At 43.7% G+C, this 18,028-nt stretch overlaps 1 long non-coding RNA gene across 1 annotated transcript in view; it reads left to right on the forward strand.

Annotated features, from left to right (window-relative positions):
• The window catches only part of LOC310764014, a 97,256-nt gene extending 88,531 nt beyond the window's left edge, over positions 1-8,725 (forward strand). The window contains exon 2 of the long non-coding RNA XR_014548974.1: positions 8,310-8,725. This is a non-coding gene — a long non-coding RNA (uncharacterized lncRNA). The remainder of the gene's footprint in view (positions 1-8,309) is intronic.
• The last annotated feature ends 9,303 nt before the right edge of the window (positions 8,726-18,028 follow it).

Here is an 18,028-nt window from a genome sequence, read left to right on the forward strand (position 1 = left end):
GTTTTGCCTCAAATAGGATAGCAAGAAAGGTGCCTCTGGGGAGTGGAGGACAGCTTGTGATTGGCATTGTGCGGTTTCCCCCTCAGATGCAGCAATAACCAAATTGGGTTGATTATGAGCAACAGCTTTATTAAAGACAACTTTTCAAAAGCATCTGTATTTCTCTGCAGTGTGGCTCCCTATTGATGTAATGTAGAGCTGGGGAACCTCAGGACCAGGAGCCAAAGCTGCCCTGAGCCATTCAGTCTGACCCTCAGGATTCTCCTTTTGCCAGTGCTGCTTTCCACCTTCCTTGAATATTTTGGCCTGACCGGAACGAGTCCTTGAACTCTGATAATGCCTTTTGCTTGCCGGGATGGAGAATAGAGACGTGTGTGTGAGTGCCTGTAGAAACTAGCCTACTATACGAAGGTAAAAATTGCATCTGTTCCTCTGCCCACTGTTCCCACTGTCTTGCTCAACCCTGGCATGTGCGCTTCAGTAGGGAACTGGGCTGAGAAAGGGTTCCCCATCAACAGTTAAGGCATTGGCCAATTCTTGCTTGTGCCCTACCCCTTTGGTGGGGTGAGACTTCATGCTCAGGGGTCCTGAGTAGTTAATTCTCTCACCTTGATGAAGTTCTTCTCCTCAGAGGGAGAAAGTCCATTCCTACTGATGGAAAGGGATAGCTCTGACTGTGCTTTTTGTCCCTGCAGCTCTCCCTTTGCTAAAGTGAATGGGGCAGAAATGAATACAGTGGTACCTCGGGTTACATTCTCTCTCTCTCTCTCTCTCTCTCTCTCTCTCTCTCTCTCTCACACACACACACACACACACACACACACACGTGGCTTCTTGCTTGACATGCAGCCTCCCATTTATTCTAATTTTTGTACCTCTTGGCACCCCAAAGTATCAAGATGGGAATAATTCAATCATGCTCAATTTTCTCACACAGCTTGGACTTCATAGGGTGTCTGAAAAGGCACCAAATCCAATTTGTTTCTGACAAGATGCAGCCAATATTTATCTTAGTTAGCGCTAATGAATGGGAAGAATTGTTACAGGTGACATCTATTGGTGAATACACAAAGGCAACAGGTTACATGGTACAGTGCATTATCTACATTCACACGCAATAGACAAATGCCTATTTCTTTTCCCTGCTGGTTCACCTCCCGCATCTGTGAAATAGTTCCTTTGAGTTACCTTCTTGGCACCAAAGTTTGGAAAGGGCACCAGTTTTTTCCTTTGTTTAATATGATTTGAAACCAGTCTCATTGTGCTTTTTCTATATGTTTCATTCCTTTATTGAAAGTAAAAAATGCATTTCCATTTATGTCGTGCCTAAATGGATGATAGAAATAGCAAAAGCGTAGACATTATACAAGCTGATCCTGTTATGGAGGAGCTCACAGCATTAATACCCAAGGAAGGTCTTGCTTCTCCCATAGCCACAGCCTTGGATTCCAACAGAAATCAGGCATGACGCTGTCTTCCAGCTGCCTAACCTTCATCCTGCCATTTTCTAGCTTCTAGATCACATAACTCAACTTTGCCTTTGTCTAACTACCAGCGAGTTGAGGGAGGGGCCCGCAGACATTTGGCATCTGGCACAGAACCACTTCTTTTGTTACCTTGAAGGCCCATACTAAGAGGGCCATTACCTCTTCAGGAAGCTAGCCTGGCTATTCCAGGAATTTGAACCTTACTTAGATTTTAACACTTGCTGGATCCAGGAATTAGAAGGGTCTCAGCATACAGCTTATGCCCACCAACCCATAAAACTAAAAAATACTTTTCAATTCTCTTAACGATATAGAAAAGTGGTGCCATAGCTTCTAATTCCCTACTAAGGAGAGCAGCATTGGGTGGTCCATTGCTGGTGCCAGACCAGGAAAGCTCCATTCAATTCTTCCATACAACACAGCTGTGCCATGCAGGGAGAAGGATTGTGGGAAAGGCTGATGTGGCAGTTGCCTCTGTGAGGATTGCAATGCAGTTAAACCTTTGAATAGGATTGATTGGATCTGCCTGAGCTATCATGTCTTAAGCACAGCAGAATAATACACAGACAGTGAACCCCATGTGATTTGTGCTACCTTGCTAGATATCTTCACCATTACTCCATTCCTTCTGATAATGCATTTCAGGCAGATGACAAGAGATGCACTGTGTTTAAGTACAGCTGTTTTGCTTTGCTCAAAACTTTTGAGCATGTGCCAGGATCATGAGAATCCGATCAGTCCTCAAATTGCAGTGTTAAAAACTGTTGTTGTCTGATTTTCTTCTCTCTCTCTCTATTTTTAAATCCCGCAGAGATAGAAAAACAATTAAAAGTGAGGCTAATGAAGGGCACTTCTTGCATTTCACTGTGGCCCCCTGAAACAGGAATTAAATTACACTGAATTTTCACTAGAGAATTGTATCCGACAGATTGTTGAGAACAAGAGAAGATTAATACTCTTATCCTCAAAGCAGTAACTGCCTGGACGGTTTGATAATAAAAAAATGCAAGCACATTGTTATAAAGTGAATGAAAGTAGAGAAAATAATTGGCTCTAAGAGAACAGCAAAACCAAACAAAGCTATCTGTATTTCACCTATTGTGTAATCCTGTTGTTTATTTTGGAGTAAGGAATGGAGAAGCAGTTTTGGAACAGACATGCTGAGTCCAGACTAGCACTCTTTGGATGCAATCCTAAATGCATTTACTAGGAAGGAAGCTCCATTGACCACAGTGGGATTTACTTCTGAGTAAACATGCAGAGGATTGTGCTGCACAGCAACCATTACTCATAGTGGCTTCTAGTGTGCTGTTAGCTTAACCAATTTTACAAACGTCTAATCAGAAGTAAATTCAACTGAGTTCAATGGTATTTACTTCTTGGTAAGCTTGCATAGGATTATAGCCTAATCCATATAAAAACATTTTAGATGGTTCTAGCTGTCCTTTCCAAACCCTTGTGTCATTCTTGCAGATAAAATTCAGCACAAACTCCTGTACATGTCTGTGGACATCACTTTTAATAAAGTTCAAGAGGTGTATTAATCTTAGGTTCAAACATCGTGCTATATGGTGTTCTATAATTCCTCTTCTCAGCTGTCCAGGGAGAGCTGCAGGTTTGAGAGGAAGAAGGGTGGTGGGTAAATCTTTTCACCCTTTGGTCATTATTTCAGTCCAGAAATGCTCCCCTGGTTGCTTTTTCACCAGCAGAGGAAAAAAATATAGTTCTCTACGGGGACATTCTAGACTAAACAAACAAACAGCTGGGGGAGGAAACTCTCAAGCTCAAAAGGACTTGGGAGGTGATGGAATGATTATTTAGCCCCTCTCAACATTTTTCTTCTCAGTCTCCTAGCCTGTCCAGGCTGCTTTTGATTTTTCGAAAACTGCTATCAATAAAATATGTTGTCCATATGTGAATGAAGCATATACAAAAATGGGATAAGAGACAAGAGTTCCTGAAGATGAGAGCATTTAGGGAAGTCAAGTTTCCACTTCCCCCAAGACTGGCAGGGACTGCCCTCACGCTGCCACTGAATTCAGATGAGTTAGAGAGCAGAGCACAAGCTCTCACCCTCTGGAGTTGGGAGACAAAAGGGAAGCAAATAACTTGTCAATTTAAAATTTCATTAATGAGGATTTATAATCTGCTTAATCATAAATAACTCGGTTTTACATAAAACCTCTTTTTAGCCTGGAGCCTAAAAGTGCCCCCCCAAAAAAACATGCACTCTCAGACTCCATGCACCTGTACCCTGAGCCCAGCTCTGCCATAGGGTCATTTAAATTACAAGGCAGAAATGGTTGTGTATTCAAATGCACATCCTATTACAGACACACCATCTGGGACCCTAGCCATCATCTGATGGCTTTTGAAGGCTCAGGTTAGCATTGGACTTTCTTGAATCAGCTCTGGATGTCCCTGGGAGCTCTCTAAGGTCCTGTAGTAACTGAATCTGAAAGCAGCAATTTCAGCCCACTTTTCCGCTCTCCAAAATCTTCTCTTTTCCATCGCATCCCACTGCCTGCTTCTGGTTGCTCTTAGCTCCAAGTCAATTGCCCCAGACATTGTTTAGCACTCTTCAGATGGTCAGCCTATCAAACACAGCAGTGACATCAGCAGTGGCTATGTTAGCTGGTTTTCCTCAGGATAAAACATAGCAAATCCAGCAAATTCTGTGTAACAACTGCAGACTTACTGCATTAACAACAGAATTCTGAAAGTTCCCATATCTTGGCTTGGTATAATGCTGTATCCTTTTCCCTTCCCTTTCTCCAGAAACCAACTTCTGCAGCTGGAGTAATGTTTCAGTAGCATCCAGAGCACCCCCATAATTTAAAACAATAAGAACAAAGGCAGTAGATCACATATTTTAGCATGTGTGGGAAGGCTCCCCAGTTCATTATGATTTATTGGTCTCTGAAGATCAAAGATCCAACATATTCTGGAGACTTCATACTGTGGCGAGTCTGCCCATCTTATAAAACTATTAATAATTTAATCTGTTCAGTTTCAGCTAATGTGCTTCTGAGTGATGTGCCAGCTGGGAAAAATGATACATTTATGAACTTTCTTAAACAATGCCATTGATCACATCTGGTGTCAGCTTCTTGAGAGGAGCTAATTCTTCAGCAATTTTGTCCCTGATTAGGTCTGCTCTCAGAAAATCTACTTACTGAATCTGGCATTGGGGGGGAAACATTACATTACAAGACAGAAAGCTGGATTTCAGATTTGTTATTGGTTGAAGATGGTCAAAAATCATAAATTGTTGAGTGGCATTAATTTGAAATCATCCAAAACTGGCACTGAAAAATTGACATAGATATCACAGATCTGGAATTCCTTAATATTCCTTGAGTTACTTTAACATATAACATAAAACAACTGTGTATCAGCATTTTTTATCTTTGTAGGAGCTGAAATATGAAATACAGCACAATGTGGGCTAATTTATAGGACAGTGCGTGGAGTGAGAGAATATCAAATGAGGTGGGTTTCCCCTCACAATATTAATATAGAAAAATGGTTCTCTGAAGTTGCCTCATCTGTTAGGAAGCCCAGACCTTGAATCAGAAACCTGAGGTTGGCACCTAAGCCTGATAAGCTGTTAAGGCCCAATAAGATTTTCAGATGGAGAACAGAAGTGGACTATGTCATATTGGCTCTTACCACTGGAAGGTAATAGGAAGCCGCTGTTGTCCAGGCCTAGTATGCATTCTGTGAGCCAAACCTTCTATCCTTGACCAATCAACAGAACATTTTAGGGCCCAGCCACTGACCTCAGAGACTTGGAGAACACACCGTTCATATCAGATTTGGTTATAGCCAGCACACGAATATAGGAAGATTATTACTTGAATCGTGCTTATATTCTGGATTCTTTTAGAGAAAAAGTGAACAGGATGTGCAGTAAACTATAGCCTAGTACAGATGCAATGTTTCCATATTGCCAACCATGGGTTGGTGACTAGAAGGGCTCACACACTCCTTCCTCACTCCCTCTTCATCTCTCATTATAGGCACTGTCCTTCTCTTTCAGAGTAGGAAAGAGCTATAGTTATTGTTATACCTGTTCTGATATTTTTGCTAACCATAGTTAGCACAGTCTGCCAACCTGCTTCTGACCATGATAGCAAACTGTGGTTTGGCATTCACTTTGGTTCACAATGGTATAATAAAATAAGATTGGCACAGATGTAAATATACCCACAGATATCTTCAAAACTGAAAGGGGGGACCAGATACCGTTATGTGATGATGGGGGAAAAGGAAGAGCACATTGGTGCTTCTGCTTGTCAAACCAGCGTTTGGTGGTGGGGCAGTGTTATGTAAGCATTGGAATAATGTGAAGAATCAGTACTACAATCAGTACTATTGTAAAGGTTGTTGTAAATTCCAGCAACTGTTCATTTTTCATTAAATACACCATGAATATTCAACTGTTGGAATATTAACAGATTCTAAGATATCTATGTATATATTTTCCATGAATTATACCTCCCTCTAGTTCATTTTTAATGTTTGTGCTGCATTTTACTGTGCTTCAAAAAAGAAACACAAATATAAAAATCCATAGCAAAGGTGGCAAACCTTTTTCATTTCAAGCACCATCCTCTCTCTCTCTCTCTCTCTCTCTCTCTCTCTCTCTCTCTCTCCTACCATATCTATATGGGCTGCATTAAAGACACATATAAGCCATGTGGCCACAGGATTCTCATCCCAGAGGGGAAGGGCCTCTCCCCCCAGTCTGCTATTCCTTCAAAACCTCAGTTGATAAAGATTGATATCTATGGCTCTTTTCAATCTCTTTGCCTAACTTTGGTACGTTAGATTTATTTCAGAGGTTAAATGCATTATCATCCTTGTTAGGGGTCTCTGGCTGGGCTTTTGTGAATTAAAACTGGTTAGAATGGATGGGGAGTACGAGGACATATTTCAAGGTCACCAGCTCCTTGTTGATGTAAAAAAGCACGACTCTGTATTATTTAGAGAGCAACCCAGCTCATGGAAATGTGAGCTTCTCTTTATAAATATTAATCCACAAATGCATCCTTCTTGTCAGAGAGGAGTTGTGATAAAATCAAACCCTGAAGCTAAAACCGTGGAACAAGATTGTGGTAAAGGATGTCTCCAAGATGTCAAGAAACATCCAGGGCACTATTAAAGAAAAGGTGAATTTGAAAACGTTGAGACTATGCTAAAAGGGGAAATAATTCATGAAAGAATTAGAGAGGGAATCTGAAGTTCAAGTTGCACTAGTTTTAAAAGTCCTGAGGGTGATAGAGTCCCCATTAAAACCCTTGGCAAGGATACAAGCTGCTTGCTGTGTTGGGTTGTGATGGTGGTGGACTATACGGAGAAAAATCACACCAAACCAGGCTAATGAGTAAACGTTGAATGTTTCTTGAGAAAAGCAGAGGCCAAGTTCCCGCAAGCAGAGCAGATTCCGAGGGGGATAGACCAGGAATGACCCTTGAATTAATGATAACAGTAGTAGTAGAAATGAAAAGTCAGGGACAACTAATCAAGGGCTCGGTAAAGCCTAAGATCACATCTCTCATCTTAGAAGGCACCTCTGAGTTTTACCATTACTGGAACAGCATAGGAATGGAGCTTATTTGGAGCAAGCATGCGAACGAAGATGGGCTGATAATGCTTTGGGGACTCTAAAACGAAGAAATCAATTGACAGGCCAGAGTGAAGCGAAGTTGCTGTAGAACCAACTTAATTCTTACTATTGGAGAAACTCCTTCTTGAGACCGAGAGAGAATCAATTCCACAGCCACGCTGTGGTAGATTGGTCCTATTTCAAAGTAATCCAGATAATAATTGTGCCCTAGAGGCAACCTTGTAAAGATCCAGTGCCCCTTCTCCATATACAAACACTCCATTTTCCTTGCCCAGCCACATAGTGAAAGGATTTCTGATTTCCCATACCAATAGCAAATAGGAACAGCATCTGTGTCTGCATAATACTTGGTGGCATTATTGGACTCCAATGTTTCGCCATCTCAGTTGTCAATTACTTATAGCAGTTATCTCAGGAGTTGGTTAAGACTTCATAGGACAGGAATGGAGAACCTGTGACCCATCCGATGTTGCTGGACTCCAGCTCCCTTCCACTCCAGTCAACATAGTCAATGATCAGTTGATTATGGGAGTTGAGTCCACCAACATCTGGAAGGCCACAGGTTCTCATCCTTGAGATAGGGCTTCTAAGTGCTCCTCAGATTTGGGAGGGTTGCTGCACTTTTGTTGGGGTTTATTGGGGATGTGTTTTTTGATATTGAGCTTCAGACCATATTTTGCGCTCTCCTCTTTCACCTTCATTAAAAGGTTCTTTCCTCATCATTTTCTGCCATCAAGGTTGTGTCATCTGCATATCTGAGGTTGTTGATATTTCTTCTGGCAATCATAATTCCGGCTTGGGATTCATCCAGTCCAGCCTATCGCATAATGAATTATGCATATAAGTTTACTTCCAGGTAAATGTGTATAGGATTGCAGCTCCCACTGAACTCAGTGATACCTATTTCTAAGTAGACTTGCAATAAAAAGCCCTCTCACTGGCATGCCTAGGATTGTAGAGGAATAACTTCTATCACCAGTATTTTTCCTACTGTTTGTCTTTGAGCATTAATAGAGATACATTTCTGGAGAAAGTAATTTTAACCCATCCCCCACTGCCTTGACTGAAAAGCTAGTGCTAGGTTTGCAATTCATTGAACTGATCCAAAATAAATGAATGCAATTAATTCCACCTCCGTCAAGGAATTGCACTAATTATACTAATTAGCGTAATCCATTCTACTTTCACAGACATAAAAGAAGGAAGTCCCTGAAATGTTGGTCATATTGTTACCTTAAGAGCAAGAAAGATGATTTTGGAGAAAAGAATACGACTAAATAAACAAAGGCTGGAAGGAAATGCTTTAACTGCACTAGCAAAAATCTGAAACAAATACAGTACTGGATCTTTCAAACTATTTCTCCTGGCTGGAAACACAAAGAGCAGGTTTTCCCCACTCCCAGGACTCGAAAACTTCACAACGAAAATGAGGAGGAGTAAATGATAAACTGAAAAAGCAATACTATCTATTATTCAGAAATAAGCAGTACATTCCTTGCCAGCTTTGTTCCTGGCACCAGAGTGGAATAATGCTTCACACACACCCTGGGTTCCACAAAAGCAGCTAGACCTCATCCTGGTCTGTCCTAATAAAATGCTACATTTATTTTGTGCAGAATGTGTAACTATGGGATTTCACAGGAGGTTGCTTTAAAGGAGTATAGCAGGGTTGTTGTTTTTTAATGCCGGTGGTGTGTTTTTCAAATAAAATAATAACCATGCTGAATCAATATTTCATGTAACTTTTTAAAATACCCATAATGAGATCCGCATATGAAATCCTGAAATGCATTTCAAACCTGTTCATATTTACCAAACATCCTTTCCAACATTCCTTTCCTGCTGCACACATGTGAATGAGATATGCCAACAGGGGCAACAACAGAAACAAAGAAACAAAAATATTGTGGGCATAGGGCTCTCTGTTTATTTATTAATCTGAGTACAAATCCTGCCTTTCTCGTTATGCTCAAGGTGGCTAACCTAAGCAAAGAAGCAGCAAATAAAAATTACAGAAACATAGAACTGCATTTCAATAGCAGAGTGAAACACATAGCAAGCTGCCATATACTGGGTCTGACCATTGATCCATCTAGCTCAGCATTGTCTACTTTGACTGGCAGTTGCTCCCCAAGGTTTCAGCCAGGGGTCTCCCGTAGCCGTACCAGGGATTGGACCTGGGATCTTCTGCATGCAAAGCAGAAGCTGTGCTATAGAGCTACTTGCCCATCCCTCATGCTTAACTATCTCCCATTGAAATAATGGGTACCACCAAGATGCTTACTTCTGGCTGTATTGTGCGTGGATAGATAGATAGACAGATAGATAGATAGATAGATAGATTACATATCTGGTTCAGTATACACTGAGCAATTATCGATGGTCAGATCTAATGGGGAGGAAATGGGAGCCACCTTGAGAATTCTTTTGGATTCTTTTTACAGCTTGTATTTTCTCCTTTACATCCCAAATAATCAAAATTTATTAATTTCTAGGTTTTAGGAGGGTCCCCTCAAATCCATAATGATATATACCAATGCATTTAAGGTTTTGGTTTTTGTAATTGCAATACAGAAAATAGCATTGGGCATTCTGGCCAGATATCCAGAAACTGAATTTCTTCCTTTTAGAGTATTGAAATGTATTTGTATGAACAGCATCTCAGAAGAATTCACAGCAGAGCTGCCATAATGTGCCCTGCAATAATGGCCTGGAAGAGCTCAAATGGCCAGAATTTTCAATCTGCTGTTTCCTGTTTGGCCTTTTAGGACTTCTATTGATGCAGCGAATGACAGTTGTGACAGGATGGCATCTTTGATTGCATAGCCATTTGTCTTCTAGGTCTTAGAGTGATTTCACAAAGGATCTGAAGTGGCTGTCAAATGCTCCTGCCAATCTGATGTGGCTTGGATGGCTGACCTGGAGATTAAAGAAAACATCTAGGATTCTTCTTTCTCTCTTGACTATAATTCACTTATCTTGACAACCCAGCCAGCTTTCCATTTTTCTGCCTTCCAGCCTTGTTATGACCTCCTTACTCTCTCTCTTGCCTTGTCTAGCCTTCCTTTTAAACTCTCCTTTTTTCATGGTTTCCTGTCTCTCTGAAGGGCATGTATATTTCAAATAATGTGCCCATCTTCAACTAAATGCACACAACAGTCTCCATTTGTTTCTGTTCTCAGGCGGCCGCTTTCTCTTGCTAACTATGGGCAATTTCTCTCCTGTGGACCATCAAACATGTTCTATAAAGCCTGTGGATTTTTTCCAAGGAAACTTGTGTGAAATACTGATGCAGAGTTTCAAATGTCAACAAATAGGCTAAAGCTGTATGTGAATTCCTACAACATTTGGAGTTGGGGGTTGCATGTGGAATTTAAAGATGGATTGCCAGCTATTGGTACTAAGTGCAAATGTTGTTGGTTAAATTCTCTGATTATACATTTCAGAGAAAAAAGCTTCTCTCCTTCACAATTTGTTGGTGTGGGATGTAACTTCTCAGTCCTTTTTTTTAAACCCCTAATTCAGGTATGTGTGCATACACAACAGTAGTCTATGGTGTACTTGCAACTGAGGAGTATCTTCCTAGCTTCGCTTTGGGGCTCTGCAGGCACAATTTTGAGACCCAGCAATGGTGCCTCTTAAGACTTAACAGCAGTGGCTGGTGGGTCAGCAAAGGTGGGGCTGCGCTGATTCCCAAAATTGTACACAACTGCCACTTACTGAGAGGGGGAGGGGGACGGGGAGGGGGAGGCAGCCTGGAGCTCACCACAGTGTGGCCAATCTGATGCCTCAACACTGTGCCTGCACTGTGCTTACCTCCCTGTTACCTTGCCCCTTGCCCTCTCAGTAACCAGCAGTGGTGACCAACACTGGGAATCCAGGTTAGTAACACATCCCTTCCTGTGCTGCCCCACTGGCTGCTATTGAGGCTTGAGGAAGTGCCCTCCTCAAGCAAGATGCCTTCTGATGGATCTCCTTGAGCTTCTGTGGTCCCTGAGTCTGGGCCATTTAATTTCCCCACAATTCTAGAGTGATGCAATGTTAGGAGCAATGCAAGAAATTAATTTTTTTTTTTTGCCTGGCTTTTCAGGTGCTGACTAAACCTGTAGCTGTGGTACCTGGGCAGTTCATCAATGGGCAGCACAGTCAAGGAAATGCAAATGCACTAAACCTGGCAGCTGTCTAACAGTTATGGGGGTTGATTTCTGGCTTGATCTTGGGCATGTGAGCCTTGGGGTGAAGCTTTGAACATACAATCAGTGCATTTGCCCAATTGGGGTGCACATGAATAGCTCCAAGCTTCCCACAGTATCCATTTATTTTAAGGTATTCCTTATTCAGCAGGGGGTGCATGGACCTGATCCAGCAATTTTCTTTTTGCTGGATTGGAACAGTTCCCTTCAAAGTCATTCTGCTGAAATCAATAGGTCTTTGCCCAAGCAAATGTGTTTAGGATTAGGGTGTAAATTGGTAGCTGTTCAAATATTTTTATAGTAACATGGATGCTTACAACTTGCAAATATGTGACTTGAACTTTACAAGCCATGCAGTGCAAATTTGTGTGTTTGACAAGACAATATACTGCTATATATTTGCTGCTAATGACCTACTCTGCTGAGCCAGCAGCTCATAGCAACAGGTGCAAAGGTCCTCCTGCTGAAACGAGATGACTCTGAGAGCCCTAATGTGCAAGCTAGAAAAAGCTCTGGATCATGCAGGGCTCAACACTCCTCTGCAACAGCTGCATCGTACTGGCAAGAGAGGAACCAGAGGAAGGCACATTTCCATATGGGTTCCAAATAAGGGTTATGTACTGTTACATGGGTCATGTAATCTTGAGATTATGGTTCTGGGTTACATTCAAAATGCTTGCACTAAAAGCCCCATACAGTCTGGGACCAAGATACCATAAGAGCTGCCTCCTTCCAAGCCCTAAGATTGGCACCAGGGATTGCACTTTGTGTCCTATCACCATTAGATGTAAAGCTGCTGGGCCACAAGAGAATAATAGTGTCTAGGACTGCAGCTGAACATAGTTAAAGCAATATTATACTACTTCAAGCAGTCATGGCTTTCCCCAAAGAATTTGTTAAGTGTGTTGAGAGTTGTTTGGATACCCCCTCACTGAGCTGCTCCCCCCCGACTTCATTGTGTAGAAGGAATGATTGTTCAGCCATTCTGGGAACTGCAGCTCTGTCCCTTCAATGGACTGATGGCATATGCTCAATTGCTCTTATGCAAACCCGGCATTTTTGGACCCACAATAAACAGTGAAAACAGTAGCTCTCTTTGGCCATAGTGAACCCAATGCAACAGTTGCCTAGCAACTATTAAGGCATTGTAACAGCAGCAAGTGTCCCTTAAGAGCCATACCATTGACTCCACTATAACATGCTGTGCAATTTAGAAGAAAACATGCTATAGAATCACTTGTCTCAACTTTGAAATGGACCTCTCAAGGAAAGCATGGAGTATCGCGAGGGAGGAATTTGACTTTTCTCATCATCCTCTCCTTCAGTGTTTTAACTAGACTAAATGAAGCAAGGTGGCAGTTTCCAGCTCTCTCCACCAGTGCAAAATACGGTGCTCCAAAAATGGGTGCTGATTGCAGATGCTTAAGTGGAATAGAATGGCAATCCTCCCATTTTAAATAAGCTGATTGGTTTCATTGAAGTTGCTTCCTGGATGCATTGGGGGAAGGCGCAAGAAGCAGTCACTAATCAAGACTTCCATTTCTAGTGTGAGAAACGAAGTTCAAGCATATTTTGCAGGCAGTTGCAACTTCTAATCTGGATGCTATTTCCCCATGTGTGAGGACTTAGGGCTAAGGGAAAGACATTCTCCATTTGCCCAGAGACACTCTTTATGTGTACGTTGCTGGCGTCTAGCAGATTCCAGGGCTCCTTAAATTCTGATTTCACTTACGTGAAAGACAGTATTTTCCAATATCCCTGGAGTTACAGAGAGGTTTCCCCCCTAAAGTATTACTTTTATTTTGAATCCCAGCTGTGATCTCGAACTCTGGAAATAAGGCTTCTGCAGGCTAGCATTGATTTACTGTCACATTTCAATAAATGTTATCCTACATCAGTGTGCTTTTATTTGTTTTAATTTGCAGCGACTGTTGGGTCTTCATTTGCTGCTTGTCTTAAAGAATCCTTGCAGTCATTTTGTTATCAAACAAACTTCACAGACTTTCCAAGTTACTTTACTAGTATCTGCACCTTTCACATTTCGCTGTATCTTCCTCTTTCCAGCAATCTGTCTTATGCCATGAGAGATAATATGGTCTCATTCTTGCCATCCATTATGGATAACTTTGAGCTCTTGAATATGTATTTTCTGATTGTTTTTTATTGAATAGAAGGTTTTTTTTAAAGGAAATTTAATAGGTGTGTGTGTGTGTGTATGTGTGTGTATATATATATATACACATACACACACATATATATGTATCTGACATGATTGTGCAGTGCAATCTGGTTCCCATAGTTATTTTTAATACATCACTTGGAATTCCATAGCAGAGATACAACTTTTCATTTAATGCTAATGGCTTTTTTGGAGAGGTGAGCATTACAAGGTAGGATTGCATGAGCCAGGAATTCCGTCTTGGAGGCTGCACTGTAAGAAAGGGTAACTATATGCCTTGTATCCTTTTATGCTCCCTATAGGACTAGCCCTCCCAAACAGGCAGGTATCAACTTGATTCTATCCCTATTTACTCACAGATACATCTCTTGGGTTTCAATGGGAGTTACTCTGAAGTATCCTTAGGATCCCACCCTAGGGTAAATATTGACAACTAGGGCCTTGTAACATCTGCACACTTCCTGTGAAAACACTTGTATGCAAGCCCAAAACAAGAAAAAAGTAGTGAACGATGGGGGAGTAGCAATTGCCAAGAAACGCAACACAGAAACATTCCAACAAGGACAACCTACTGGTGTGGATGAGAAACCCTGGAACACCTATGAAAATCCAATACTTAAAAATGGAGGTAGCAGATAGACAGATGATCCGTAGCCACTGAAATTCATTGATCCTCCATGAATTTGTCTAATCTCCCTGCAACTGCATAGATCATTTCCCTAGCATGCTATACCAGATAGTAGGGATTGTTTCGCAAATGCTCCCACGGTTAAGGATGAAAAGAAATCCTCTGACCCGCAGTGCTGTGACCATTTTAAAAACCATTTCTCTCTCTTTCTCTTTGCTCTATACTCCTTTTTTTATAAGTCCAATTCCAGCTTCAGTAGCACAGAGCCCAATACCATATGCCGTCTTTAAGATTTGAACTCCAGTAGTTTAAAGCCTCTTTCCATTTTGTTCTTTAATTGCTAACATCAGTCATGGTGCTCTGGAATACTGACAGCTAGGTGATGTTAGGGCAGCCGGTACTATCCTGTACTATCATGAAATGAAGGTTGTGAATAAGCTTCTATTCAGTTGGTGGGGGTCCTCTTTTCATGAAGGGAATGCTGCAAATTCACATGACCTACACAGGCACACGGTTTCCTTCAAATGACTGCAGTTTTATGCACCTTGGCATTCTTTTGATGCTTCCTTGTACAGTGCTACCTCGGGTTACATACGCTTCAGGTTACCTACGCTTCAGGTTACATACTCCGCTAACCCAGAAATAGTGCTTCAGGTTAAGAACTTTGCTTCAGGATGAGAACAGAAATCGTGCTCCGGCGGCGCGGCAGCAGCAAGAGGCCCTATTAGCTAAAGTGGTGCTTCAGGTTAAGAACAGTTTCAGGTTAAGTATGGACCTCCGGAACGAATTAAGTACTTAACCCGAGGTACCACTGTATTGCCATTGGGCATTTCTGTGTAGCATTTTTCACTGGTGATTTTATCACCACTGGTGCTGTGCAATGCCAGGTCTATAGGCAACAAAACCGCCACTCTGCGAGATTTCTTTATCTCGCAGGGGGTCGACCTGGCTTGTGTGACGGAGACCTGGGTGCGCGAAGGGGAAACTGTTACCTTACGAGAGATGGCGCCCCCGGGTTTCTCCGTCCTCCACCAGTCGCGGACTGTAGGCCGGGGGGGAGGGGTGGCATTATTAATCCGGGAAGATTGTTCTTTCAGGGCTCTACCATCACCATTGATCCCCAGCATTGAATGTCTTGGCCTAGTGTGGGGCTCTGAGGTGAGCTTGGCTGTCTGGCTGGTGTACCGGCCACCTAGCGCACCAGCAGCCACCCTGTCAGGCCTGCTGGGGGCAGTGGCTGACTGGGCCTTGGAGTTCCCTAACCTATTTGTATTGGGGGACTTCAACATCCATGCTGATGCTACTCCCTCCTCACAGGCTCTGGACCTGGTGTCTTCCATGGCGACACTAGGGCTCTCCCAGTTTGTTTCGGGCCCCACACATCAAGCAGGCCACACGCTGGATTTGATCTTTGGCGCCGGTATAGATGTGATCATGTCTCCTTTGATGAAGGTGCCATGGTCTGATCACTACGCTCTGAAAGCCAGGATTGACTTTCCACCCCCACCCTGCTTAGGTGGCGAGCCGATTTGGGCTCGCCCGCAGAGGCTGATGGACCCTGATAGATTCCGTCAAGCCTTGCGGGACCTTGCTCCCCCTGGTGACTCATTGACTGAGCTTGTTGAGGGCTGGAATACCCAGCTCCTGGCAGCCATCGATGAGATCGCACCTAAGCGCCCTCTGCGACCCCGCAGAAACCGGGCTCCCTGGTTTACCGAGGAGCTTCGGAAAATGAAGCGGGACCTCAGACAGCTAGAGCGAGTATGGCGGGGTGCCCGTGACGGAGCCTCAAGAACATCTTATAGGGTTTTTATGAAAACCTATGAGATGGCAGTGAAGGCTGCTAAGAAGTCTTACTTCTCAGCCTCCATTGCATCCGCTAGCTCTCGCCCAGCGCAATTATTTAGTATAATTAGGTCTTTAACGTCCCTTGAAGGACAGCCAAATTTAAATAACAATCTGACACACAGTTGTGAGGCATTTGCAAGCTTTTTTGCGGAGAAGGTCCTGTTGCTCCGCCATGACCTCCCTGCCAATTTGGATACAATAAATGAACTGAGGGCCCCTCGACTGTCCTCGGGTCCAGTATTGGACCACTTTGACCGGATATCTCCAGCCGATGTGGACAGACTCCTCCGAGCTGGAAAGCCCACCACCTGTCCTCTTGACCCGTGCCCGTCATGGCTGATTAGAGCGTGTCCAGATGAGGTGCGGGCCCCCCTGGGGGATATCATCAATTTGTCCCTTGGCACCGGGATATTCCCAGGGGAACTGAAGGAGGCAGTGGTGCGTCCGCTCTTAAAGAAAACATCATTAGATCCCTTAGATCTATCCAATTACCACCCGGTTTCGAATCTTCCGTTCCTGGGTAAGGTGATTGAGAGAGCGGTTGCTGAACAGCTTGGTAGGTTTCTGGATGAAACATCGGCTCTGGATCCATTCCAGTCCGGCTTCCGCGCTGGTCATGGGACCGAGACGGCTCTGGTCGCCCTAACAGATGATCTCCGCAGGCAGCTGGATCGAGGCGGGTCGGGGCTGCTGATTCTTCTAGATCTGTCAGCAGCCTTCGACATGGTCGATCACGAACTCCTGGACCACCGCCTTGCTGAGGTGGGGATCCAGGGCACAGTCCTTCAATGGCTGCGCTCGTTTCTCTCTGGTCGGGGACAGAGGGTGGCACTTGGGGGGGAATTGTCATCGCGCCACTCCTTGGTGTGTGGAGTGCCTCAGGGTGCGATACTCTCTCCGATGCTTTTCAACATCTTTATGCGCCCCCTCGCCCAGCTTGTCCGGAGTTTTGGGCTGGGTTGCCATCAGTATGCCGATGACACCCAACTCTATCTGTTGATGGATGGCCATCCTGACTCGGCCCCAGACACACTGACCAGATGTCTGGAAGCTGTGGCTGGATGGTTACGTGGGAGCCGGTTGAAGTTAAATCCTTCAAAGACAGAGGTCCTCTGGCTGGGACAGGACGATATGGGATTGAGGGGGCAACTCCCATCTCTTGCGGGGGTGCAATTAGTGCCAGCACCGTCCGTTAAGAGTTTGGGTGTAATCTTCGATACCTCCCTCTCTATGGAGGCGCAGATTACAGCTATAACAAAGGCGGCATTTTTTCATCTCCGCCAAGCTAAGCAGTTGGCCCCTTATCTCTCTCGCCCTGACCTAGCCACTGTGATCTACGCGATGGTCACCTCCAGACTGGATTATTGTAACTCGCTCTACGTGGGGCTGCCCTCGAGACTGACCCGGAAACTCCAGCGGGTGCAGAATGCCGCGGTGAGACTCCTTATGGGGTCTTTGCTGCAAGACCACATTCATCCGGTACTATACCAGCTGCACTGGCTCCCAGTGGAGTACAGGATCAGGTTTAAGGTGCTGGTTTTAACCTTTAAAGCCCTATACGGCCTAGGACCCTCGTACCTACGGGACCGCCTCTCCTGGTATGCCCCACAGAGAAGCCTACGGTCTGCAAATAAAAACATCTTGAAGGTCCCAGGCCTCAGAGAGGTTAGGCTGGCCTCAACTAGAGCCAGGGCCTTCTCGGCTGCGGCTCCAATCTGGTGGAATGCTCTGTCACAAGAGACTAGGGCCCTGCGGGACCTGACATCTTTCCGCAGGGCCTGCAAGACAGAGTTGTTCCACCAGGCTTTTGGTCAGGGCACAGCCTGACTCCCTCCTCTGGCAACCTGCACAGAATTTTGCTTAATGGTTGCCATCAACTTGATTTTAATTAATTTTTATAATGAAATATTTTTAGAATGTTGGATTATTTGATTGTTTGATTGTTTGATTGTTGTTAGCCGCCCTGAGCCCGGCTTCGGCTGGGGAGGGCGGGATATAAATAAAATTTATTATTATTATTATTATTATTATGAGCCTTATTTGTTGAATTACGGCACAGGT

This window comes from Podarcis filfolensis (genome assembly GCF_964270895.1).
Source record: "Podarcis filfolensis genome assembly, chromosome: 5".
Taxonomy (NCBI): domain Eukaryota; kingdom Metazoa; phylum Chordata; class Lepidosauria; order Squamata; family Lacertidae; genus Podarcis; species Podarcis filfolensis.